Here is a 26,256-nt window from a genome sequence, read left to right as displayed (position 1 = left end):
AAAGTCTTATATAAGTGTTTGACCCATTTACATTCTCAAGAAATTTGTTAAGAAAATGGACAGCCAAAATTTAAATTTACAAAACTATTATGTAACTATGTGAAAAAGTCCTAAAATTAAATGGAACCTAATGACAGAATGCATGTGCTTGTGTGTATAAAACAGCGCACCAGGAAGGAAAGAGATCCACTTTCCAAAGAACCTAGAGCAAAGTGAGTAAGTTAGGTTAAAAGAAACACAGTCTCGGAAAGTAAGAGAGTTAAGAGACAACCTAGGAGTCTGGGAAGAAAAAAGAAGCAAAGGGAAAACAGTGGTTGAGTGTTATTAAAAACTTCTTGCACTTTATGAATAATCACACGGTGACAAGATGTCTGGAAGAATGTTCTAAGCTGACATACTGAAATAACTAGACCTAACAATTTCAATTTCAGCCCTGGTTTAAATCATTTATAAAGTAGGTATACCTACTTTAAGTATAAGATCACAGAACTCACATATTACAACAATCCATTTTTATAATATTTTTCACTGCATTTGTTACTCTTCTAGAAGAACAGAAATGAAAAATAAGAACTTTTATATTCTAACCTTCAATTCATCCATTCATTGGCCTGGAAAAATTATTATAAATTATTTCTCTGACACAGTTTTCTCATCTTTAAAATGAATATAATAAAAACAATGTTGAAAATAAAACATATGTCCAGTTACATTTTTTCCAGTTACATTTAGATAATATATGTTTTAAAAAATTAACATATATATATATCATATATCGTATGTCATATATATGTCATATGAGATATATCTTATGTGATTAGCATTAAGCCTAGCATGTTGTATCCACTGACTAAGGTATAACTATAATAAACAGAAACAACCTTGTAGAGCAGACCTACAGACTTATAAAAAATAGAAAGAAAGTTTAAAATTGGCATGCTTTGAAAACAGGAATCTCATAGTCATTTGTATGTCACTGCTCAGAATTTTAATGTTATGTGAAATCGGCCCATCATACAAAATGTCCTAGGTAAAAAGTCAATTTTATCTCTTAGGGTAAGAGAACTACATTGCACACTCCAGATTTTTTTCCACTCATTTGTTCAAAGATAAGCAGCAAGCTATTACTCTCTTGTGGGGCTGTCTTCAGAAACTATTTCTGGCTACCACTTGTGGGAATGCTTTATGAGATGTCAGTGTGTGTAGGAAATAATAGTGTGGTTTGTCATGGGCAGTTAGGCCATATTCTGCTCCAGACTGATGGCCTTGTCTTTTGTCATCGTCACAGGCTTATTTAACAAGCTGTGACTCTGTGGTTTATCATAAAGAAAACTGTCATCTGCAGACACGTGGCTTGAACATCCTTTCATCTTTCAGAGCAGTAGGATCTGTCATGTGACATCAAGCAGATCAACAACTCTAGATGGACTGTGCAGGCTGTACCCGAGTCACAGCGAAGCTTTGTGTTGGCGCAGTTCCAGGGTTGGCACCTTTGATTAGATTACATGGATGGGGGAAAACATATGTAAGCTTTTTAACTGTGAATGCTGATAAATATGTCACAAGTATCACCTGAAAGGAAATGGTACAAATAGTTGAGGTTAGGTGATAATTATTAATCATGATGTTATTCTGAATAACAGATAAATCAATTAAGATTGATTAATTCCACCATCCTTCTGTCTTTACAAGCTCTTCTTATCACTAGGGCGTCATAATCTATAATTTTCTATGACAACTTTATACTTTTAATCACAGATATTCCTTCAAGATTGTGGACAAGCAGTTGCTTCGTTCACTTTATGTGTGCTTGCCAAATTGTCTCTTTTAATTTCTAATCAATTAGGAAAGGAAATATCCAGAGACAGTCAGTGTTTCTCAGAGAGTTCTGTGGTTGAGAGTATATGGATTTCCTTAACTTACAACTTTCCCATCACAAGCTTTGGGGTATATGTTGGCTGTGGAAATCCAGCCCAACATGCTGAGTTCAGCACATTGCCTGATCCTAAGACACAGTATTTTGCTGTAGCTGTGACTTGGCAGATGAGATTAAACTACTTTGGGGACATTAAAATATAAATATTTTATAGGTGTCCTCATGGGATTGAATTTAAACTAAAACACTTAAAAGTCTCAGATGTTTGATCGTCTCACTAATGACTTCTTTATTCTACTTTGCTTTAATCTACATTTTGCAAAGTCATCTCTTATTGGGTTCAAGTTTATTTTTTTACTGCTGTTGTTTTCCTGATAAATATCAGGATGTTTAAAGAAGTTAGAATAAAGTCTGGGGATTTAGCTCAGTGTTGCCATTGCCTGCCTCGCAAGCACAAAGTCCAGTTTGATACCCAGTACCAAAAAACAAACAAAGAAACAAAAACACAAACAAACATCCAATCAAAAGGTAGCAAGATGGAAAGAAATAAAAGTTCTGATAACAGAAAAAAGGCTTAACAAAGTTAAATTAAATTAAATTAAAAATAATTTAGAATATTAGCGGCAAAGTTTTAAATCTAAAGGTGAAGGAATCTTTTAGCCAGCAAGAGTCTCTTATGAAAGTACAAATTAATAAATAGAAAAAGAATACTTTGTAAATCGTGAGAACACTGCAAACCATCACAGAGTGGAGGGTGAACTTAGAGGGTTTCTATTATGCCAGTTGGGCACTGCACACAGTGCCAGCTGAGCTTCTGAGGGAGGCGCAACTCTCTCCCGTGCTCGACTCTGTGCAGCATGCTGTAAACACGATGCATGGAGTAGACTACTTTTAAGAATTTTTGTTTATGCTCTAGAATTGATTAAGCCCCCCCCTTTTCTTTTCGCCTTCTCCGAATGGTGTAACTCTTCTCTTCTCTTTCTTTTTACTTTTAAATCCTTTCACATTAAGATCAGGTATCCAATAAGTAGATATTTTATGAATTACCATCCAGATATAAAGCTTTTATTTCTTAAACACTATATATTATCTAAAATAGGAACCAAAATAGCTTGATTTTCTATGGTATCTTGAATATTTGTGTCCTTTTAGAGAAATATATAATTAAAAAGGAAAAGATGAGTAATTTAAGTACATGTAGGACTCCTATCTTAACCTTCACATACTGTATTATTAATTAAATGGTCAGTGAAAGCCATTTACTTCAGTCAAAAATATTTGACAGATTTTTCCAGGTACACAGCAAAAGAAAACCTTTGAAATCAAAATGCACAGCAAAAATCAAATATTAAATTATTCACCCTTACTTAGAATCTACATTCTTTGTAGAGGTACAAGATCCTAACGATGAATGTAACTATACTGTTTACCTAAAAATGTACCAATAAACTCAATGAGAGAAAAAAAGCTACATTCTTTGCATACACAGGTATACCTAACAAAATGTGGGCCAAAGTAAACCACAAAGATCTATTCACTCAGAATATCTGCTAAAATGAAAAATTATATATAGCATTAATTAATTCCACTTTGGTTTCTTCCCAGACTATAAAGTGTGCTTATGATATATAAGATAAAGATGCAAATGACAGAGATGATGTTCTAACCAATGAAAATGAGGAGTTACATAGTTTCTTACAAGACATCAAACAGGTTTATAATCAGCATAGCTTATACACAATGAAGAAACAGCTAAATCAGATCTCATAGCTTCCTAGCTTCTGGAATTCAGGCTAGGGGAGTACTAGGTGAATACTCAAAGTTGTACTTACTAAAACTAAGGCAATTCCATCCTCCTTTATGTTTATGTTTTACAGTTATTGAGTCTACAGATTTGTTGATTCCACCCATGACCTGGCACAAATTAGATGTCTCCTAAATTTTTGTCTAACATATTGTGATCAGAGTTCAGGACATCCCTGGGGAGCAGAAAGATCCGCTAGATTCATGATTAGAGCAATCCTTGGTGCTATAGCTTCTCTAATAGGAAGCACAAAATTTGAAATCGCGATTCAATGCAATGTCCTTATTTGTCTTGTGCTTCGCATAGTTCATGCCAAGACGGCAGCTGTAGATCATTACTGTACTTAGATTTATCAAGTCTTAAGTGATGTACTACTTTTTTTTTTAATTAGATGAACTGTTTTATATTCTGTAAGTAAGTTGTGACACGTTTGGTGGTTAGCTTCTCATTTTTTTCTTTGAATTCAAGTCATTAGAAAGTAAATGAGATACTACTAAAAATGCTAGAGACTATATCTTGGAAAGCTTTTACAAAGACTAGCTAGTCCCAGATGGGAATGTGCAATAGCATTGTTTATACCATAAATGCCTGTGTTTTATGGAAACATTAGGCAAGATTTAGAAGATCAACAGTGTAAATCTACCATATTCAGCAAGTTAAGAACCAAGACAAAAATTAAATATATTTTATTTTGCTTTACAAGCAAGCTCTCTAAGAATTTTGTAGTCTATTAATTTCACTAAAATAAAATAGTAGCCATTTTACTAAAACTAATTCCAATTTGTGATTAACTGTTAAAATACCTAACACATTATTATCACTGGTTTTTGTTTTTGAGACAGGGTCTCACTATGTAGTTCAGACTGCTCTGGAACTCACTGTGTAGCCCAGACTGGTCTCAAACTCACTCGCAGCGATCCTCCTGCCTCAGCCTCTCCAGTACTGGGATTACAGGGGTGCACCACCACGCCCGGCTCAATATCACTGTTAATACACACTGTTCCGAAATAATATGACTCAAAGAAATTGGGATATCAACTAGCCTCCTCAATAGCTCAGTCTGAAACCTCTGTTACTGAAGTTTTCTCTTGTTTTGATTTTGGGACACTATCTTTTTTGTTTTGTTTTGTTTTCTGAGACAGGGTCTCACTATGTAGTTGAGACTGACCTGGAACTCACTGTGTAGCCCAGGCTGGATGAGACATTGCCTTGCTATGCTGCTCCCACTGGTCTTGAACTCAAGATCCTCCTGCCATAGATACCTGAATAGCTGGGATTACAAATGTGTCCCACTGCTTGTGGCTGCAGCATTGTTTTTTGTTTGTTTGGATTTTTTGTAGAATTATTTTTGAATGCTATATGACAAGTTACAGTGGTTAGGAGTTATTTCTCATTAAGTTTAGAGTTTAGTAAAATTCTATAGTTCGGTCTTATCAAGTGAAATAAAAGCAAAAATGCCTCCTAATTTTAATTTTTTGAATTGTCTACAGCAGTTCTGGGTTTTTGTCTTCCATTTCAAGTTATACAATCTTTTATCCAGTGTAAAGAAATACTCGCTAATTTGTATACAAAGCACCATTTTACAATCTGCTGTGCATGTGCCTATGATTTCTGCTCTCCCAGCACGATAGCTTTGTGAATATTTTATAACTATTCCTGAGTTGAGTCAATTCACTGACATCTGTCTCAGAATAGGGAGCATTCTGTATTCACTTTGTCTGTTTACTAAACTCACACATCCTTTTATTTTTTTCTGAAGGAAGATTAGAAATGCAATGATAAAAAATTAGCCACCCTGTCTACCTGTTTTGTAGCAGTCATCCTGGAATCTCTTGTCTATTTGTAAAGAGTTTTAATGAGAGCATTAATAAGAATAGTTTATAAAATATTCCTTTCAAAAACAGATTCTGGGACTGAATACAAAATGATAAACAAAAAGCAACATGTGCACACATAAAGCTGCAAGTATAAACACACACACACACACACACACACACACACACACACACACACACACTGAACTGGGAAAACTTCCCAGAAAGTCAATGAATGGTGGTGGGAAGCTGTGTGAGGAATTGGGCTGGCTGGGTGCACAGAGAAATAAAAGAGATTTCACACCCCTCAAATTTTATTTGAGAAATGAAATAAATATTTAGGAAATGTGTTTGCCTGTGTTTCTTGGAAATATATGCACAGAATGAAATTTAAGCTAATAGCATACTATATCAATGTTGAACATCTGACTCAATCATGAAGAATCAAATATAAATTTGCTATTCTCAAAGTACAGAAATGGGTTCAAATAAATCAGTTTCATGAATTCTGCCCTTGGAAGGATAGAACATCCACTCAGCTAAAGATATAGTGCAGCGATTGCTGAACTAGGAATCAAAGTCTCAGATTCCAGTTTTAGAAAGGATATGTCTGATTATACGACCTTTGATAAGTTACTTAGCTAAACTGTGATTAGCTTTCTTTTTCATCAAGCAAGAAGATAGTATTTTGAGATTCATGAGCGATATTTTTTAAATATATGAAACATAGTAAAATCATATGCTAGATATATAGTCTGATACACAGAATAGTACAATTTTATACATCTTTAAGTTAGAATGTTTACTACATGTATGTTTGTGATGCTGTCTAAATTACTGAAATATAATTAGGTCTTAATGTTTACAACAGCCATAATTCAGGAAGGTGTAAATTTAATATTTTTTGAGTATGTCATCGGAAAGACTAAGATCATTACCATATATTTTATTATTAAGATTATAATATATATTATAAGATAGTTTTGTATTTTATCTGAAAAGCTTAGAAATAAAATAGGAAAAGAAAGCAAAATAATCTTTTATTTATCACACAAAAAATCAAAGAAATTCAAGTCCCAGAGAAATATCAGAAAAACACTTAAAAAGTTATTATTAAATGAAAATAATAAATAGTTACAATAAGAGAGAAAATGTCTGAAAAATAATTAGGCTACATAAAAGTGAAACATTGTGAGTCGCACAAAAAAATCTGTGTTTTTCACTTAAGTAAAGTTATTTATCAGAGCAACAAATATTTATTTTAACAGATAGTAAATAAAACTTAAAAACTTGTTTTAACAACTATTTGTCCAAGAAACCAGCATATGCATGAGGAGGAATATTCTGTGTATTTCTGTTTATATGTGTACATATATGTGTGTATATTAAAATTTATGAGCAATAAGGACAGGAAACTTTTCCCTCTGAATTCTTTTGAAATCAAGAATGACAAGTGTAGAAAAGACAAGGCAAATAAAATACATTTGATTTATTTTGTGTAGCAGTTTACAGTTATCTATTCTAAAATAAGTTATAATAAAAGCTCGAGAGCAAGTATATTAGACTAATTATAAAATACTCATTTTATATGTACAGCAATGTACCTATAACACAGTTAGTGTCAAAGTTACTGCTTCCTTATGATGAGATCAGCTGTTTCCTAAAGGTGAACCAATTGGTGATGCCCACTGCTTCTGAGGGTGAATCAAATGTATCACCTACGATAGGTTTTTAGTCATTAAATATTTATCGAATCTAGAAAAGATGAAAGACAGAGAGAAAAGAAGGCAGGAAAGCAAGAAGATAACAAAGTGGAAAGGAAGGAAGAAAAGGAAGGGAATATTCAGTTCAATGATTTCCACCTCAACCTTTATTTTGCATAAAAAGAAGATTGCAAAATATTGCAGGATCCAATTGCTTTGCTTTTAAGATAGGAAAATGTCCAAAGACATGTTTATATCAATTTTTTTAACTGTGCCAAGCAAAACATTTAAGTTAACCCTAATAACTCAATTCTCCAGGATGTTGATTAAAGTTTCTTTGCTTCTTAAAGATACGACACTTTAGAAAAGGACCCACTTGCACTCTTTGACATACACAATGCTGGTTTCATATTATAAGCCATTCACTACTAGTTCAGTATTTTAATATTTTATTTATAGTTTCAATAAAACATGAAGATAGGATCAGTTTGCTGAATCAATTACTTAAGATTAATTTCAGTCTATAAAGATGGCCATGTTATTAATCTTTTGAGCTATAGTGAGGATATTTAACAATCAATTTCTATAATAATGGTTTAATTTATCCACTTAGAGAATAATATTTTTCAAATATCAAAAACAATATCCCTTAAATTTGGGTCTTAATTCTTGAACTCTGAAATCACATAGAGATGTATTGTACTGTGTAGACAAATAATTTCTTTTTAACTACAAAATCCCAGCCTTTACTCAGCTGCTAATGTGCTTTGATTGGTGTGTTTTATTTTCTGTTTCACTTCTGACTTGTCTCTCCTTAAATTCATATTGCTAGAAGAGACAGGAGGTGGTGTATGAAGGTTACTTAAAATAGTGCCAATTTTAGCTCATAGCAATCATGGTTTAAACAGAGTGGAAATTTATACAAAGATGAGAGAGAAGCAAGAGAGTAAGAAATAGGCATGGTCTTCTCCCATCTTCTGGATGCTTTTTAATATTTTCTCTTATTCTAATTGCTTAAGCAATAGAGACTTCTAGGATTTAAATTAATGAAATGAACTATGGATATATTTCATGCAGACCCTGCAATGTACCTTCCCAGTCTCATAACAGTGCCGTGCACTATTATTATTAAACAAACTTTCCAAATGCGAATCTGAGGTTTAGAGTGCTAAAATGACCTACTCCAGATTAAATGTTGTTAAAACGTGTTAGATCAGTGGTTCTCAACTAGGGGGAGTTCTTCCCTACAAGGGGCATTTGGTAATGTCTGGAGGAGAAATTGTGGACTTTTACAACTAGCAAAGGGACACTACCAGCAACTGATATGTGGAGATCAGGTATAGCAATAAACATCCAGAAACATATAGGACAAACTAAAAATAAATAACTTTCTAGCTCAAAAATTCTATGGTCCTGAGCTATGCAAGCCTTTAAAAATAAATATTCAAACTCTAGATTCAGTTTTCTCCTCTATCATAGCATGACTTTTTCCTCTGAGGCTAATAATGAACCACATAACAATAACACTAAACACCGTAATTGAGACACCAGGTAGGATACATTGAGAGGTGGTGGCGTGGTTTGACATCCAAAATAGAACATATAAAATGCTAAATTACTGCATCATCACTTGTGTAATATATGTGTTTAATCCCCTAGACAACTGTCTGGGGGGCAGATGGTGTTGAAAACTAGATTCTGTCTGTGATTTCAAGTAAAAAGATAATCTGTGTGTGTGTGTGTGTGAGCGTGTGTGTGCTCGTGTGTGCACATAGATATAGTGATATATAGAAAAGTAACTATATAAGTAGGTTATGCTGAGTGTAAGCATAAAATAGGTGATAAACTTTATGCTTACATTTAAAAAGTGTTTACGTTGTGCCAAGTGTACTTCTGACATAGGTACTATTATTATCTCCAGTTTACAGTGAGGAAACTGAAGTCCAGAAAGCTTTCAAAACCCTTCCAAGAGTCACATATTAAATTGCAGAGCTGATATAAATGCATAAATATATGAATGTCAAAATAACATATTTTCTTTTCTTTTTTTCTATAAAGATCCTCCATGTTGCTTACAAACATGTTCACCTAAATGAAAATTTTCTCTTTTATATCCTGACGATCTTAAAGTCTTGGACTAAATCAGCTGTACAGCTTAATGTTAAGGTGGCTGAGTTGTTTGTTCTTTGTATTGTTTTGTTTTGTTCTGTTTTGCAGGTCTGGGGATGGAACCAGTGATCTTGAACATTCTAGGCAAGTAGTTCCAAGGAGATGTACCCCCAGCCCAAGGCCAGCAGAAAGTGGGTTTTAAAAATATTCATTCTCAGAAGTTTTGGATTTTACAACTACAACAAGAATCTATGGATCTGAAGAGTCTAATAGTTCCACAGTTTAGTACTTTTGTATACTATAGAAGTTTCTCAACTTCTGTGATCCTTAGTTCCCTTAGACATAAACGGAGAATAATATTAATACATCTCTCCTAGGGTGTTACTAGGACAATGCCTTGTTTTATATGTTTGAATAGAGTATACATTGAGCATAAAGTAAATTCTCTAATTTAATAGGCAAATTTGGTCTGTTTCCACTGCTAATAGGCCTTCAAAATCATGACCTCATCTACATCATCAAAATAACATTGTAATTGGCCCCTTTCCTTTTGTGATGCTGTGATCACAGTAGACTAGGAGAAAACTCTAACAATAATATGCCTTTTGTTTTAAAATGAAAACTAAACTATAAAAAATAATACTTCATACTTCATAAAAACTGTCAACTTTGTCTTCCTCTTTCAATAACAATACATTTCTAGGACATAAAGAAATAGGCATGAAACTTCTGATTCTTTCTTTGTTATAATTTCTGGGTGAAAACAATATCCCACTATTATTCTTTTCCTTTCATTAGTTCAACAAATATCTGAATTAAAATCATACAGAAGACCACTTGTTGGTGCTGATGACGCAATGGCAAAAGTGGCAAATACATTTCACTCGGGTGCAGCTTGGATATTGAAGAGGTAAACATCAAATAAGCACAAAGTTAGTTGGAATACTATACTGTAAAAAGAGAAGAGGACTGCAGGAAATTATTTTCTTTAAAGATCAGTCAAGCAAATATCAGGATTATTATGCCAGAAACAGAAACAAACATCTTGATACATGAAAAACTATATAAAATCTATTTGTAGCAATACAGATCATCAGGTGAGTTGGAAAGGTCAGCATGGAAGATTTAGTTTCCGATGTCAGTTCTTCATCTTCTGTCACATCATTTCCCATTTCATAATACGTTTCCTTGCTTTAAAGGTAGAGTGTACCTCCATACTTCCTGACTTTGGATTCTAATATGTAGCCTTTCTGACTGGTGGAATACAAAGGAAAATCTTGGGATGCCAATTCTGAATAGTCCTCACAGACGCTGTCTGGCTTTGGCTAGTTCCTTTTGACATCTGCCATCTTCATGAGAAAACCGTGTTTTGTTTAGCCCACTAGTTCAAGAAGAATGGGAGACATATTAAACAGAGCCATCTGGCTGAGTGACAGACCAACTCTTTGAAGCAAAGCTGCCCAGCTGAGTTTGCCACGTCCAGCCAACTCCCAATCCATGGATGCATGAAGAAGCTCAGCCAAGATCAGTGGAGCCAACCAGCCACCGCATAGATGTATAAAAAATATGCTTACTCTTGCAGTTCCCTAGTATTTTGTAGTAGTTTATTTTTTCAGCAAACGCTGGTCAGTATAATTGACAAGGTAAGCAAAAACAAGTTAAGCTTCATTTAAAATTCCAGCATGTTTAAATGAACCAGAAATGGAAATCAAGTTACAGTGTCTAGGGTGACACAAAAGAAAAAGGTATGTGGCATCATGCAGGCCAAAATAGAAACATAATTCACCAAAGAGGAATGTTCAATGATGGCATGGCAACTAGGTACAAGGAGTAAAATAAGAACCGATAAATGTCCATGGGTTTCCAAAACATGTGTGACTTTAACAAAGGTAAAATTGAATTGTAGAGGGAAAACTAAGAATGGGCTGAGATGGAGAGTACATAGGAGATAAAGCAATGGAAAATTTATCTGTAAACTCTTTCCTTGGGAAATATATTTGCCCTTAGTTCTAAATGAGGTATAACTTTCCCTCCAATAAAAAAATGTAGTAATGGATCTGCAGCTATGTTACTTGAATTTAGTTATAAGAGTACTTCTAGATTTCTTGAAGAGTCTACATGGTTTCTTAAGAAAATGTCTAAAAAAATAAAAATTGAACATCTTTCACTGTAAAATAGTACATAAAAATATATTTCTGTTAATATTACTAATTAAATTTCTATAACAATGAAGAAAATGTGATATATATTACCACCTATATATCTTCAATACTTTATCTATTTGATCATTTTTTATAATTTTGTGAATAAAAGAGAAAACTTACCTTAGGGAAAAAAGCAGCAAAAAATAAACAGATTTTCACAGAAAGGTAAAACTATATAGAGATGAAACAGTAGATGGTAAAGAGCCCTGTAGACAGATGCTAGGTTAAAGCCCAAAAATGTGAGAGGTAGTTCGAACTTACAGTGACAAAGAATTCTTGATCAAAACAATGATTATTTCATCCACTGGAATGGCCACAAATTTGAGGATTCGTATTCTGCATCTGCCATGACTTTAGCAAGTAGTGTATTCGAACTGAAAAATAAACAAAATAATATGCCTCTCATTTTTACTAGATATTTTCTCATCAGTTTTCAAGAATAAGATTAAATATTGTTGCATATATATTTGACATAGGCAAGCATGTACATTAAGGTGCCAAAACCCACTCAGGCAACTGGAGACATTTTTTGCTCTGAAGCTCAAAATCTTTTATACCTGCCAAGAAACTCTTTAATATGGTACATGCCCATGTGATGTTTATTTTTTCAGTTTGTATCCTAAAAGGGAAAACATTTCAAAGCATTGAAAGTCACAAACAAGCCCAGAAAATAATAAATCCTTGCATGCATTTGCCTAAAATAGCATACGTTCCATATACATCATCATAAAAGCCATGTTGTGAAGAGGACAGAAGCTAGACGTGAGAAGTAAACACCGAGTTAGATTGCAAAAACCTTAGCCAAAATAATAATTTGATATTTCTCCAAATTTACATGTTTTATATATTTATTCAACATTTCTTTAGCAAAGTTACCCCGAATGTCTCTGAGAACTGGCATATTGATTTGTATTCCAGTTAAGGAAATTAATGCAGTGCAAATAAATTTAAAATGAATGATCTTTGTAGACAGACTGGATGAACAGACACAATTTGTTTTGTTCAGGATAGCAATGGATTTATAGTGTTCAACTCTCCCTTGAAGAGAATTTGCTGCAGAGAACATAGTTGACTCAGTTTCCAGGGTACCTTTGATTCTCCATGGCAGCCACTCTTCCACTTGGCTGCTTCGAGCAATGTTTTACTATCACATAAGTATTACATCCAGGCCATCTGTGCTTGAAGTGGACCTGCTTTAGAAAATACTTTTCCTGGAGGTAAACCTTCTCACTGTCTTCAATCATATTTCCGTTGCACCAAGGTCAGAACCATATCCTCTTTCTTCCGTCCCTCCTATTATATGTTCGGACCTGCTGAGTAAAGAAAAGAATTTCAGTCCCTGTGGAATAAATAGAAATATTTATTTTAACAGTTTTCCCCCAAAGCTCTATGAACTCTCACATCCTTCTTTTTTTATATATAGTCTAAAGAAGTCTATATCTTTTGAACATTCAGCAGAATGTGATCAGTTCTTTGAGGACATCATGATATCAGAGAGGAAAGAGCAAAAAGAGATTTGTACACGGGAAGAATTAGTAAGATGTGTACTGAAAAAAGTAGGAATTAAGACATAAAAACATTGAAATATTTAGAGATCTGCCATTAATTGCAAATATTAAGTGCCTACTGGTCAAGGGCACAAGAGATTATTCTGCCCAGAATAAAAGACATTCTACATTGTACACCCTCTGTTGAAGAAAAGGAAGCAAAGGACTTGCTAGATTTTTTCAGGTTCTACACACAAGATATTGGGATCTTAGAAATATCACCTCATACTGTATATTGGATAATATGAAAGGTTGTCAGGGTTGAATGTGGTCCAGATTAGGAAATGGCTCTGCAGAAAGTTCAGGTTGTCTCTTGGGTAATAATATTTAACAACTGTATAAAACTTGATGTATACGTGATAGAAGAAGATTCAGGGTGGAAGTTATGAAGAGTCCCAGATAACCACTCACAATTCAGGGTTTTTTGAGAGTCTGAGGTAAAGCCGTACCAGTCACCATGGAATAATGTACATTTCTCAAGACACAGCATCTGGAATGTAGATGAACCTCTGTGAGAGAAGAAATGCTTGCCTACTGACCATGTAGTAGATGACTATATGTCTAGAATATCCCCAATAAGATTAATTAAGTATGCAACATGTTCTGAAGACCCAGGAACCCATGTGCATAATGGAAATGATACATTTGGTACTGATTTTGAGGAGGACCAGGAAGGTTCATGAATATATAGTCCGGCAACCCATATCATACACACCAAAGCATGTAAACCTTTTAAATAGTTTTATTTTCACTGTATTAATTTCTTTAACTGGAATACAAATCACCATACCAGTTCTCAGAGATATTCACACTGATTTTGCTATATAAATGTTGAACAAATATATAAAATATATAAATTTGAAGAAATATTCAATTATTATTCTGGCTAAGGTTTTGCAATCTAACTCAATGTTACAAGCAACCTATGGCTATTTTAAGGCAGAGAGAAGAGCCTTAAAGGGGAAGCTGAAAATATAGGAGAGAACTCAATCTTGGCTTGCTAATGAATCAAGAAGCTTAAAATAATTCGTGACTATAGTTTGGCCACATTAAGGAATAACTCCTGTGGTCTGAATGTGTAGCTCAGTGGTAGAGTGCTTAATTATTAGGCAGGAGGCCCTAAATTTGAGACTCTGAACCACACACACACAAAAAAATACAACTTCAAAAAGCAGAAGTATAGGAAAATATTTTTTAAAACTATAGCTGGGAAGGGTCTACCTGATCATGCATTTCACATAGAAGGCAGTCACCTAAATTAGTGTGTGACTAATTCCCTTGATATCTTAGTCAGGCTCCAGAAAGAAATAATCTAGATGATCTGAGATGATGAGGTCTGTAGTAGAGGCACATGAGTGGGCATTTAAAAGCGGGCACAATATGGTGAATTTTGTATCTTACATCACCAGTGGCATCTACTAAATAAGAGGCACTGAACAACGATTAAGACAAAATAACTTAACCAGTTGACATTAGACATGTTTTATCATTCCTCGTCCCAGAATTAACATGATGTACAAATGAACAAATATGAATTACTTATGGATCTGCTTGCCAATGCCAATATACCTACTGGTGTACTTCAATGTCCAATATATCAATGAACCACTAATATGACACTATTACCTAAAGAAAACCAATGCTTGTCTTGTGTAAAGTAATGAGATTGAGACCTTTCTGTTCTGCAAATGGCGGGGAGTCACCCTGACAGAGATGTTTTTCTTACATAACCTCAGCTAGCACAACTATCTATGCTAGTTAAATTACCTAAGCAATTAGGTAATTTTTAATTCTCAGGCATTATTTTCCACACGATGCAGCATCCAACAAAAAGTCTCATTTCACTGTAGTGACAGTGCAAGACTGTAACAGTGAAATCCAATGGTTATATCATGAACTTCATTATCAAGAAGCAGCTGATCTCCACAAATATTAAAGTGACCTAATAAGACATTTGAAGTACCAGCAAAGTAGCAATATTCCACAATGATGTTGTGCCATCATTCAGATACTGTACTTTCATTAATTCAGAGACCTGTATTTATATAGTGCTATATTCCTAACAAAAGCGTAATGGCAATAGTGACTTCTCTTGCTGTGTCTTCCAAACACTGAATTGGAAAATCATGTTTTCTATTCGTACAACTCTGGTTTCTGTAAAGTTAGAGGACATGATCTGCAGAAGGGATGTGCTCCTGGCACACAGCATGGGACACAATGAACAATAAGTTTCAGTTATCACTATGGCCTTTGAATTCCATGTGAATGAAGGTGGCAGGTGAGTCATCATCAGAGTTACATGTGGAAATTGTGCCTGGTTAGTGATATGTGAAGCTGCTTTTGCACAATGGCAGTAGCAAGTTGAGGCTGCCAATAAGAGAAACTATAGATTGGGTAACTTATAAAATAGAAATTGATTTTTTGTTGTTGTTTATTTTCTTGCAATTCTTTATACCAGAAGGCTGAGACCAGTGTGTCCACAGGGTCTGGCTTTGGCCACACTTTGTTCCTGGCTTACAGAGGACCACTTTCTTGCCATGTGCTCCTACAAATTTTCATTGTTTGCAGGACAAGAAAGATTTTCCTCTCTTTATATAGCCATCTTTCTACTACATTAAGACCTCACCATTATGACCTTATAAACCTGTTACCCACAAAGCGCCCTATCTGATATGTTATATTGAGTATTAAGGCTTTATAAGAATTTGGAAGGAGATACAAATCAGTCTACAACAGGTAGCAAGGATAAATATTTGTTGATACTAAATAGAGATGAATTGACACACACAGCAATATTTGTTTGGGAATTCAGGGATGTTTACATTTTTAAAAGCAATTAATTCTAAAGTAAAGAAATTATGTAAATTTAACACCATTGTTTGATGATTTGGAGTCATAGCTACTGAAACTATGTCTTTTCTTTTCTTTCCTTTTTTGGAATAGACTGACTTTTATTCCAGGGATATGCATATGAATTTTTAAAAATTTTATTCATTAAGTTTATTGGTAAATATTAGGTATACATTATGATGACTTTCCTTATTGGGAAGTTGTACCTTTCCATGATGTATCTTGATTCTTATTTTTCCCCATCCCCCTGCCCTCCCTTCAACCCCTCTACCTGTCCCTATTTTCAAATATGTGCTTCCATTTTTTTCCTTTTCTCATAACTATTCTTTTTCTTTACTTATCTAGGTATCACATATCAGTATTTTAAGTTGGATGTAAAAAAGTTCTTATTTTTATTTTTCCAACAATTTAATTCATTGATGATTTAATGGCAGACCCTCATCTCCTCTGCTGCTTCGAAATTAGATCACCATTATATTTCAATTTTTATTTTTTTCTGAAATCTAGATAAAATCTTACACTTCTTCATTGAGAAAATTAAAGTGAATTTAAAAACAGAAGAAAAAATCATCATACTACAAATCACCTTTAACATTTGTCTTATACAGAATTCTTTACAGCTGATGACTCTGCATGTCTTCCAGGTGCCACACAGTACACATGTACAGTTGAAAATGGGTTCCAGTCCAAAAAGCATAAGAAATTAGAAAGACATATGCTGGAAATATATAAGGATCAATCACACAGTACCTCAATGCCAAAAATAAAATTAATGCAATTATGGATCTCCTCACAGATCTTCAGCACTTATCTTCAGCACAAAGATATTTTCTGTTCACTGGAGTCTTGGCAGTATTGATTCTTTTCTTCTAAAATGTTTATTGATTTTGCATAGCACAAAGCATTAATGTGTGAGTTGACTATATCTTGCTCTAAAGTACTCAAATTCTTAAAAGCCACAACTGTTAAAAATACAGGTACTGAAAAACGAAATGAAATTGTCCCAGAAATGAGTGACAGACAAACATACATTGACATTGGCCAATTATACATTACCCAAGAAGGCCACAAACTTTCAGCTATAGCTGAGTACATTCATATGTGTTATAATGATGTGGTATTGCACAGTTCTGTGAGAAGGTAAAGTCTACAAAAATCTTTCAAATTTTCAAAAGTTCTCAAGTACTGTATGAAGCAAAAGGAATCCAGGTGTTTCTGTGTATTGATTAAAGAGGCATAGAGAAACTGACAGTGTTGATGAATATGCAGAGACTTGAATCAGGACAAAGCAGTCTCTAAGTACCACGGTCTTGTGTGACTTGTTAACCTTCAATGGCTGAACAGGGCCATAACATAGAAATTATCAGTTTAGAGAGTAGCCCAGAATAACCATACCATAACATTCATCAAGGTATACTCAAAGTTACTGGGTGGGTTCAAGGTCAAGTCTTTATTACCTACTTCATTGAAATAAAGTTTCTTATAAGTCCTTCCTTTCATTTTATTTAGAAATTATCTAGGAGAAAACACATAGTTTCAAGTTTTGTTTTGTTTTTGTTTTTTTACTTGAAAGAAACAGACTAAGATATGAGACTGGATTGATTTTACCATACTGGAGTAAATTTGATTAGTTTTCTTTTTGGAAAGGATTTTATATGTAATACAGTTTTGGGAAGCTTTTGAGAACAAATAAGCTATAGATGATAATCATCTTTTCTTTCCATATACTGTAAGTATAAAGTACAAATTTGAGATCTATCAACAATAACTTGAGTCTTTCAGATAAGCAATAGTCTTAAATGGCCAGAAAAGAATAAATTATAAATAATTTGTTTGTGATGGCTTTTTCTTTCTTGGCTACTCATTAATAAAGAGTGTATTCTGTCTCCTCCTTTGCTTCAAATCATACTAATCTAGAACTTTTGCAGTCATAGGCCCAGATTCCACACATTCCAAGAAGAAAACGTTTACTAGTGAGCACCTCAGATGTAGAAGGTCTTACAATCCACAGAAGTGAGTATTTAATTTACTAGAAGAGCTATGAAGACTGGATTAATAAAACAGTAAAATTTATTAACATTTATACAATGTTCACTGAACTAAAACCTTTGTATGCCTTCTTCAACAGACTGTAGCTATGGATTAAAAATAATAATACAAGGGGCCGGGGATTTAGCTCAGCGGTTTGGTGGCCTGCCTTGCAAGCACAAGGACCCGAGTCCAATCCCCAGTACCAAAAAAATAAAATAAATAAAATAAAAAATGTATTTTTATACCATTTCTCTGACATTTTTGAAACCTTTACTAAGCTCTGTGTCATGGTTTAGACATAAAATTGTCCCCCAAAGTCTCATGTGTTCAGAAGGTGAATGGATCATAACCGACTTGCTGGTGAGAGGGCAGTACCTGGGATCATAGCCTGGAAGGATATGCTTTTATTCCCAGTTCCTCCCTACTCTGACTCTGCTCCCTCGCTTTCCTTTCTTTGATGAGCACTTGACACCTGCCATGCTCTTCCTTCATGCATTTCTGCTGTGGAGCCTTTGGATTGAACTGATTGAAAAATGTCATTGAAGCGAAGCTTTCTTTCTTTGCATTGCGCTTGGGGTGTACTGTGTCCCGGCAGTGCAGCAGACACTGTTGTGTTCGTATTGGTTACTAATACACTGTTCAGCCAACAGGACATTCAGCAGCAGGAATGTGTCTTTTACGCAGAACACAAAAAATTTCAAAGAGCATTTGTAATACAAAAAAAAACCCTTATTATCAGAAAATTTTCTAAATTTAAGACTAATAGAAAAGAAAGAAAATGTTGTATCAGTAAAAGGAAATGTTTAAAAGAAGACGGAGGTTCAAACCCAAAGAAATTTCTGTTTTCAGAACATGCTTTAACCTTTAGATTAAGATAGGGGGAGTATCATAGACATTGTATTAGTCACTCTGTTCTCTTGAGACACCATACCAACTACCACAACTTAAAAAAGAAGGGGATTATTTTGGTTCATGGTTGAGTCCACGGTTGGCTGTCTCCAAGGAGGAAAATGGCATAGCACATGGGCCTCATTGGGGGAAAGATGTTCACATCACGGCAGACAAGAATCAGAGAGTGAAGGTAGTGAAAAGGAAGTGAGTTTTATCCTTCCAAAGTGCACTTCCCGTGACTTCCCTCTTCATCCAAGACCCTACCTCCTAAAAACAAGTCAGTTATAATGTCCCCACAATACAGTCACTGTCCAAGAGCCTTACCTATGAGAGCCCGAGGGCTTTACTGGACATTCTTGATCTACAACCTAACAAATATCAATAAAAAATAAAGATTTAAAAGAAAATGGAAACTCAATTTTAAGGAAAAATAAAGTAATAGAGATGGAGAATAGATTAGATGTGGACTGCAAGATATGGATTTTTGTTACTTCCATACTTTTTCTCTATTAAGTAATCTGCATTAGACCATCAGAAGCCTCATTCCTGAATGTGCAAAAAATGAAAAGAAGGAGGAGAAAGAGAAGAAGGAACTAGAGGAGCTGCAGGTATAGGAGTAGGAGGAGGGAGAGGGAGAGGAGGAAGAGAGATATCAGTATACTCTTCTGAAAAGTAAAGATGAAGCTAGACTTTCAATTGTGATACTCTTGAAATTTCAAAAGAAGCTCAACTTACCTGTCTCATTATAGTCATCTTGTCAACTGGCATAGTTATCCCCTTTCATATTTTTGGTGCAGGATTTCTTTCCTATAAATGATACTCTAGTTCTTAATTACAAAAATACAGGCTCCTGGCATTATACTGTGACCAATTAACAGTTATCAAAACAAAGAAATTTGGCTTCCTTTTTTGTATTCAGAATATTCAGCCTAGTCTGCATGAATGTTTAATCACTAACAATAAACCCAATGCTATGTATCTTGGCAGAGGTGGTAGTCCACAAAAATGAATTCAGTGAAGGAAACCTCACATACAACTAGCATTTCCTGTCTTTTCTTTAATTCTTAAACTCAAAGGTAGAATTCACTGTTTTTCATTTTTTCTTTCTCTTTAAAATTTCCATATCTGTTCAGCCTATTATAGGATTTTTTCCTATTAGTATGGGACCAGATAAATTTTCATTTGGGCAAACTGTGAAAACTTGGGCAAAATATTAATACTTTCTGTTTCTGTTTCCTGGTTTGCAGATGAGATAAAGGTAACCACTGCATAAGGTTATTGTGAGAATGGGTAAGATAAGACATAAGACGTGCATACAGATGATGATAGCTGGAGGCTCAGAAATGTCCTTTTCCTTGATCTATTTTTTCTTTCCTTTGTCTCTCTCTCTTTTATAAAATACTTTAAATTTTGGAGAAACGTTCTAAGAAGAATGTTCAAAATGTATGTCTCTTCTATACTGACAGTGAGTGTAATGATTGAAACTATTCTGTTGTCTTAGCGCTGAAGACTGATAATCACTGCCATGATTGTCCCCACTCAATGTCATGTTGCCAATGTCAATATTAAAGTTCTATCACACAAAGGTACAAGATCCCAATGATGAATGTAACTGTATTGGGTATCTAAAAAGTACCAATAAAAATATTTTTAAAAGCAAAGTCAACACATCTGCTCCTTGAGAATAAGGAAGTTGAGGATTCCTAGAGTCCTTTTAAATGCTCAATGTGTTCACATGTTGTCCTATTTATTTGAGGCCTTTAAACTGATGTTTAGTTATTATCCTTTGCTGAAAACCCCACTTTCACAGCAGAAGTAATTATTGTGGCGGTGGCAGTAGTGGGACAACTGAAGTAGTAAACCCCTTCCATTTCTAGCCACTCATGCTTACACACAGATGCTAACATTAACTTCAGCCTTCTAGGTGGTCCTCTTCTCCATACAGTGACTGAAATATTGCTTCATTAAGATTGAATGTACTTACACTGATTGTTGCCTTACCGATGGGAGAAACTACAACACTTGTTGGAGACTTTCCCCAATCACAACCACACTATTGCTCAATTTATTATCAAGCATTGACATAACGTCATTATTATACTCGACTTATTCCTCATCTAATGACTTGACTGTAGTATCTTTCTCATTAGAACACCATTAGAAATTTAACCAATTCGCCCAATTTTAATCTTAATGTCTCAATTCAAAGGTCATTTCCTCAGAAAGCCTTTCCTGGAATCCTTTGTACGGTGACTTCAATCAATTTGTCTTCCTTTAATCTCCCTGCTTATTTCCTAAGTAAAGTTTAACACAATCACTATTTATTGTGTTTATTTTTGCTTTTTTATTGACTTAATAGATTGTGGGTTTTGCCCTACTTTGTCCTTCATCGGAACAGGAAAAAATTATGATAGTTGCAAGCCTGCTGAGAGTGTAAGATAAAGATGCAGAAAGAGGTGGTTTAGATAAGAGATAATTCTAGGAAACAGAGGTGAGGCAGTAGAAAAATTGAGACAGGTAAGAGAAAGAAGTTAAGTTCTCTGTTTGTTAATAAAGATGCTACAAGTTTGGCAAGTTGAAACTCAGTTTTCCTTGGAAATTTTCTGAAAAACAATGCAAAAAGTATAGTCAGTTCTGCTACAATGTATCATAGGCATTTCTAGAAGACCACTGCTGTACAGACATATGTGCTACAGACCACAGGGCTTATGGGGGTGGAGGGGCTAGTTAGGAGCACAACACTAAAATTTTTATCAGTCAAAAATAAAAATGATGCCATTTAAAACAGTGGCCCAACAGTTTCACATGTGATAACTGGTTAAGATATGAATAAAATCTACAATAATGGCATTTTACCTAGAAAAAAAAGTTTCTAATGGAAAGCATATTAGCCAGATTGTACTGAAGAGTAGATGAAAGCTAATCAACACTTCTAACACCAAATTTAACTAGGTATAGGCAAAAATCACATGTAGTGACTCAAAGTTACTGGCACATGCCTAAGATATGGGCACATGTGCAATTTTTATGCTTTTCTTTGACTTTATTTAGCTATATGCTTCTTTTTCTGAATCACCTATATCAGAGATTATCACACATTTTCATAAAGGATAATACAGTAAATATTTTGTAGAATGTGGACATGTGGCTCAGTCCCAGTTCCTGAGAACAGGATTCATGAAAATGGACATGTCTGTGCTCTAACCAAACTTTAAAAAAGCTGTGAGCTAAAGTTTTTCAACCCTAAATTTAATATTCTCATAAGAAATCATGAATAAGCAAATGTGATTTCTGTTATGCTCAAAATTTTCTTTTATGTGTCTATTGTGTTGGAACTAATTCACATTTTCAAACCAAGTATGATATTTTAAAAACATGACTATGCATTAGAATTTTCTCATTCAGGTAATTTATCTTGAAAGTGCTAAATTTCTACAACTTTAGGTCTCAGTGTGGATGGTGAACAACTTCCTGAGTTTTAGAGAAGACCTAAATTCTGAACCTAGAAGAAAAGTACTTGAGTGGAAGGCTATCGCCCTATATAAATATGATTCTCTCTTGTCAGAAGCTGAGGCGATGTAGGGTGCAGCAGCACTTGCCCTCTATATATTTTTTCTCATTTTGATTGCCGTACACTCAATGACTGGAATGCATTAGGCACATACAGTAAATGCCTTGCCTTGACAAAGACATTCATTAATGGAGGCAACTAGGAATAAAGCCAATTTCATCCATTTTTAATTCAATCCACATAATCCACATAATCAAACAATAATATTCCCTTGAATACTTCATGGTTATTATAATTAAATATCTGTGTATGTTTTCTACTAAATGTCTTTTATATTACTATTTCTTCATGAGTCCTCTTAGCCATTTAGTGTGCCAATTTAGTATACTCTGCATTTTAACATCTCAACATACATTTTCAAACAAAAAATGATTTGGATGTATATTTCTAGCCCACTAACAAGATATGTACTATATTAATTTTATTTAGTGCAATAAACTTCTCTGCTTCTAAATATTTCTTATTTAATAAATACTACTGGTCCATGCCTCTGCGTTGAATATCTTATTATCCCTTTTGTAATAAAAGCAATCGATGTTCAATCCCCGGTACCAAAAAAAGCAATAAATAGTCTGAAAAGAATAGTTATTACTAGGATTTTGCTTAAAAGATGTTAAAATTTTGACTTGGATGAAACTGTGATCCTCCAAAATTCAAATTTTGAAAGCTTAACATTTAATGTAATATTAAGGAGTCAGAGCATTTAAGGAAGTCATTAAAGTTAAATGACATCAAAACTCTGGAGCCCTAATCTGGCTGGATTGATGTCCTTACAAGAAACCTCTCCCCCTCTCTACCTTCCTCCCCCCACCTTTCCACAGATATTCACAGCAGAAAGGCCAAAAAAGGACATAAAGGAACGGTGACTCTCTACAAGCCAGAAAACTCTGAAGAAGGAGAAAAGGAAGAATCATCAGAAACCAATACTCTTGGCACCTTGGTTTCGTATTTCTAGCACCCCGAACTGGGAAAAGATGAACATCCGTTCTTTAAGATACTTAGTTTGTATATTTTTGTTATAGCAGATCTATCAGGAAAATACAGACTTGGGATAGCACTACTGTAGCAAGTATCTAGAAATTTGGAAGTGACTTTGAAGCTAGATGGGTAATGAATAGAATCTCAAAGAGTTTTAAGATGCATGCTGGAAAATTTCTGGATTGCCTCTAAGGGACCGTAAGTAGAACAACTTATATGAATGCAAATTCTGGTGCGGGCTCTAAAGAAAAGAGTAGATGTACAGAGAAAGCTTCTGTCATCACAGAAAACGCATATATCCTGACAAACAGAGTGATGGTATAAATACAAATCTTAAAGGATTTTTTTGGTGAAGTTTTTCATGGAAATGAAAAATACATCACTGGAAATTGGAGGAGAAGTATTCTTATAACAGCATAAAGTACTTGGCAGAATATGTTCTATTGTTTTTAAATAGAACTTGTATTTGACATTCTTGGCTATTCATAGCGATTTTCAAGCAAAGTGTTGATGTAACTGTTTTCTTCATACTGCTTAGAGATAAAAAGAAATAGAAGAGAGGTGAGCTAAAGAAATGATTAAAAACAAGGAACTAGAACTTGAACATTTAAAAAATAATTGTGTTATGTTCAGACCATTAAAAATGAAAAAGGAACAGAACATCAAAGGCAATAAGACAATCACTCCATGGAGAGATTATTTATAGCTTTAATCAGTCATCTCAGGTAAAGCTAGGAATAGAAAAGTGAATACACCAACAGAAACCCTGAAAGGAAAGGGGACAGTGAAATTGAAACAGTTAACTTTGGAATTCTGAGATTCTCTAATAGGGTAATAGAGTTATCCAGCATTACCTTCCTAGAAAAAAGAGAAATAGCCCTAAAGTAAATTGGAAGATCCTCAAAAGTGCAACTCCCATTGCAGGGTACGGAATAAAGCTTTTTTATTTGTCTTTTGTGTTTAGTTTTGATGGGCAAGATGCCACCACCCAGTACCTGAGGAGCAAGTCCAACCCACTGGTCTGAAGAGTGAACAAGGACCCAGTAGCAGAAGGACATAGCTGATGCCTGTGACTGAGGAAGTGATGCTATCATTTGAGGTCCCTAAAGAACAGAATACCCAATCAAAGAGGGATATATTCAATCCTTAAGGTCAAGTCCAATTCAATTTCCTCTGTTTTGCTCTTGCTTGACACCATTCCTATCTTTTTTTCTTATTCTATCTTTTTCAATGGGAATGCCTATTTTGTGCCTGCCCCACCATTACCCTTTTGGAAGCAAATACTCTGTCTGGTTTTACAGACTCACAGAGAGAATTTTTCCTTGTGCCCTCTTATTCTTGACTCACTCAGACCTGCTTAACGTGATAGTTAAATGAGACTGTGGACTTGGAATTGATAGGTTAAGACTTTTGAGGCTATTGAGATTGGGAGAAGGTATTTCGCATATGAGGACTTAAATTTGGGTAGACAGAAAGTGGAAAGTTGTTAAGATATCCCTTAAAATCCCTTAAAAATTCACATAGTGAAATCTAGATCTTCCAGTGCAACTGTCTTCAAGAACAGGTCTGGTAAAGTAGCCACTATATCTGTCTGCTGTGGTGCATGACTATAACACCAGGACTCTGGGAGGTTGAGGAAAGAACATCATAAGTTCAAGCCCGGGCTGGGCGACATAGTGAATACACAAAAATAATTCTGTCTGGGAATACAAAGGCCCTGAGTTCAATCCCTGTGACTGTAGAAAAAAGAGAGGTAAATATAATTCAATTAAGTCACAGGAGCATGTACCTAAACAAATAAGACTATAAGAGGAAGTGAAAAATACTAGAATGTTCTCTTTTTCCTTTCCCTCTCCTTCCCTTTTGAACCTTATGTGGCTCTCTGTAGGTGTCTCCACGTGAGGACACAAAGAAAAGCCATGAGAGGAAGCAGCAAGAAGTCAAGTTCCCCTTAGGTCATCTGTTTCAATAGAAAATAACCTTGCCTGCAACTTATTTTTGAACTCTACCTTCTAAAAACTAAATTTTTGTTGCTTAAGTCAATCGGTCTGATGGAGTAAAATAAAATCACTTAGCACAAAGAGAAAAAAAGTCAAGAAAGATTTCTGGAATAACAGGATATTTTCCATGCGAGCTGTTAGGCGCAACTATGAAGCCAAGCAAAATAATTCAATAAACATTTATTAAGCATTGGATATATCAGATGTTGCTATTTAATCAATAATCATCTCCTGTTCCCACGGCATGTCACTTCTGCTTTATTTTTAGTATAAAAGATTGCTACCGCAGATGCGTACTACTAGATAAAGTTAATATGAAAATTTCTAAATATTTTTGTGTTGGCTTTATCGTGTAGATTTTAGCATAAGACTATGAAACAAATAGAAATTTAATCTGAATATGTTTAAACAGAAAGGAGAAAAAGAACACAGTGTAGATTTTACCAGGATAGAAATATATACCTATAATCCCGGGGTTCTGCAAAGCTGTGGCATGAAAATTGCAAGTTCTGTCCCTGTCTGCGAATTGTAGTTATTTAATGAGACACCATCTCACAATCAAAATATAAAAAGGGCTAAAGATGTAGCTCAGTGAAAGGCCCTACAATTTATCCCAGTACCACAGAGAAGAAGAAAATATAATCTTTAGAAAGGTACTTTCTAACTATAAAAGGTCTTCCAAATGACAACATCCTTTCATATGGACTTTTTTGAATTTATAAAACCAGATTTTCTACCCTGAAGCTGAATATAAAGACATCAGAAAATTGGGAAATAAACGACTTTGAAAAAAATATGATTGTTCAGTGTAAGATCTGAGCCTATCAGAGGAATTTAAAACAGAGTCTGTTAAACTAAATGTCAGGAGTGAAAAAATA

General features: G+C 34.5%; 1 long non-coding RNA gene across 1 annotated transcript in view; it reads right to left on the bottom strand.

Moving 5' to 3' along the window:
* Positions 1-1,011: 1,011 nt before the first annotated feature.
* Positions 1,012-26,256, bottom strand: part of LOC104850092 — a 42,689-nt gene continuing 17,444 nt past the window's right edge. The window contains exons 3-5 of the long non-coding RNA XR_776881.1: positions 12,600-12,823; positions 11,772-11,884; positions 1,012-1,572 (exon numbers count right to left, since the gene is read on the bottom strand). This is a non-coding gene — a long non-coding RNA (uncharacterized LOC104850092). The remainder of the gene's footprint in view (positions 1,573-11,771; positions 11,885-12,599; positions 12,824-26,256) is intronic.

The sequence above is a fragment of the Fukomys damarensis genome, unplaced genomic scaffold (genome assembly GCF_012274545.1).
Source record: "Fukomys damarensis isolate Sample0158 unplaced genomic scaffold, DMR_v1.0_HiC HiC_scaffold_26, whole genome shotgun sequence".
In the NCBI taxonomy this organism is placed as follows: Eukaryota; Metazoa; Chordata; class Mammalia; order Rodentia; family Bathyergidae; genus Fukomys; species Fukomys damarensis.
The sequence above is the reverse complement of the archived record's forward strand: the minus strand, read 5'-3'. Positions and strand labels throughout refer to the sequence as shown.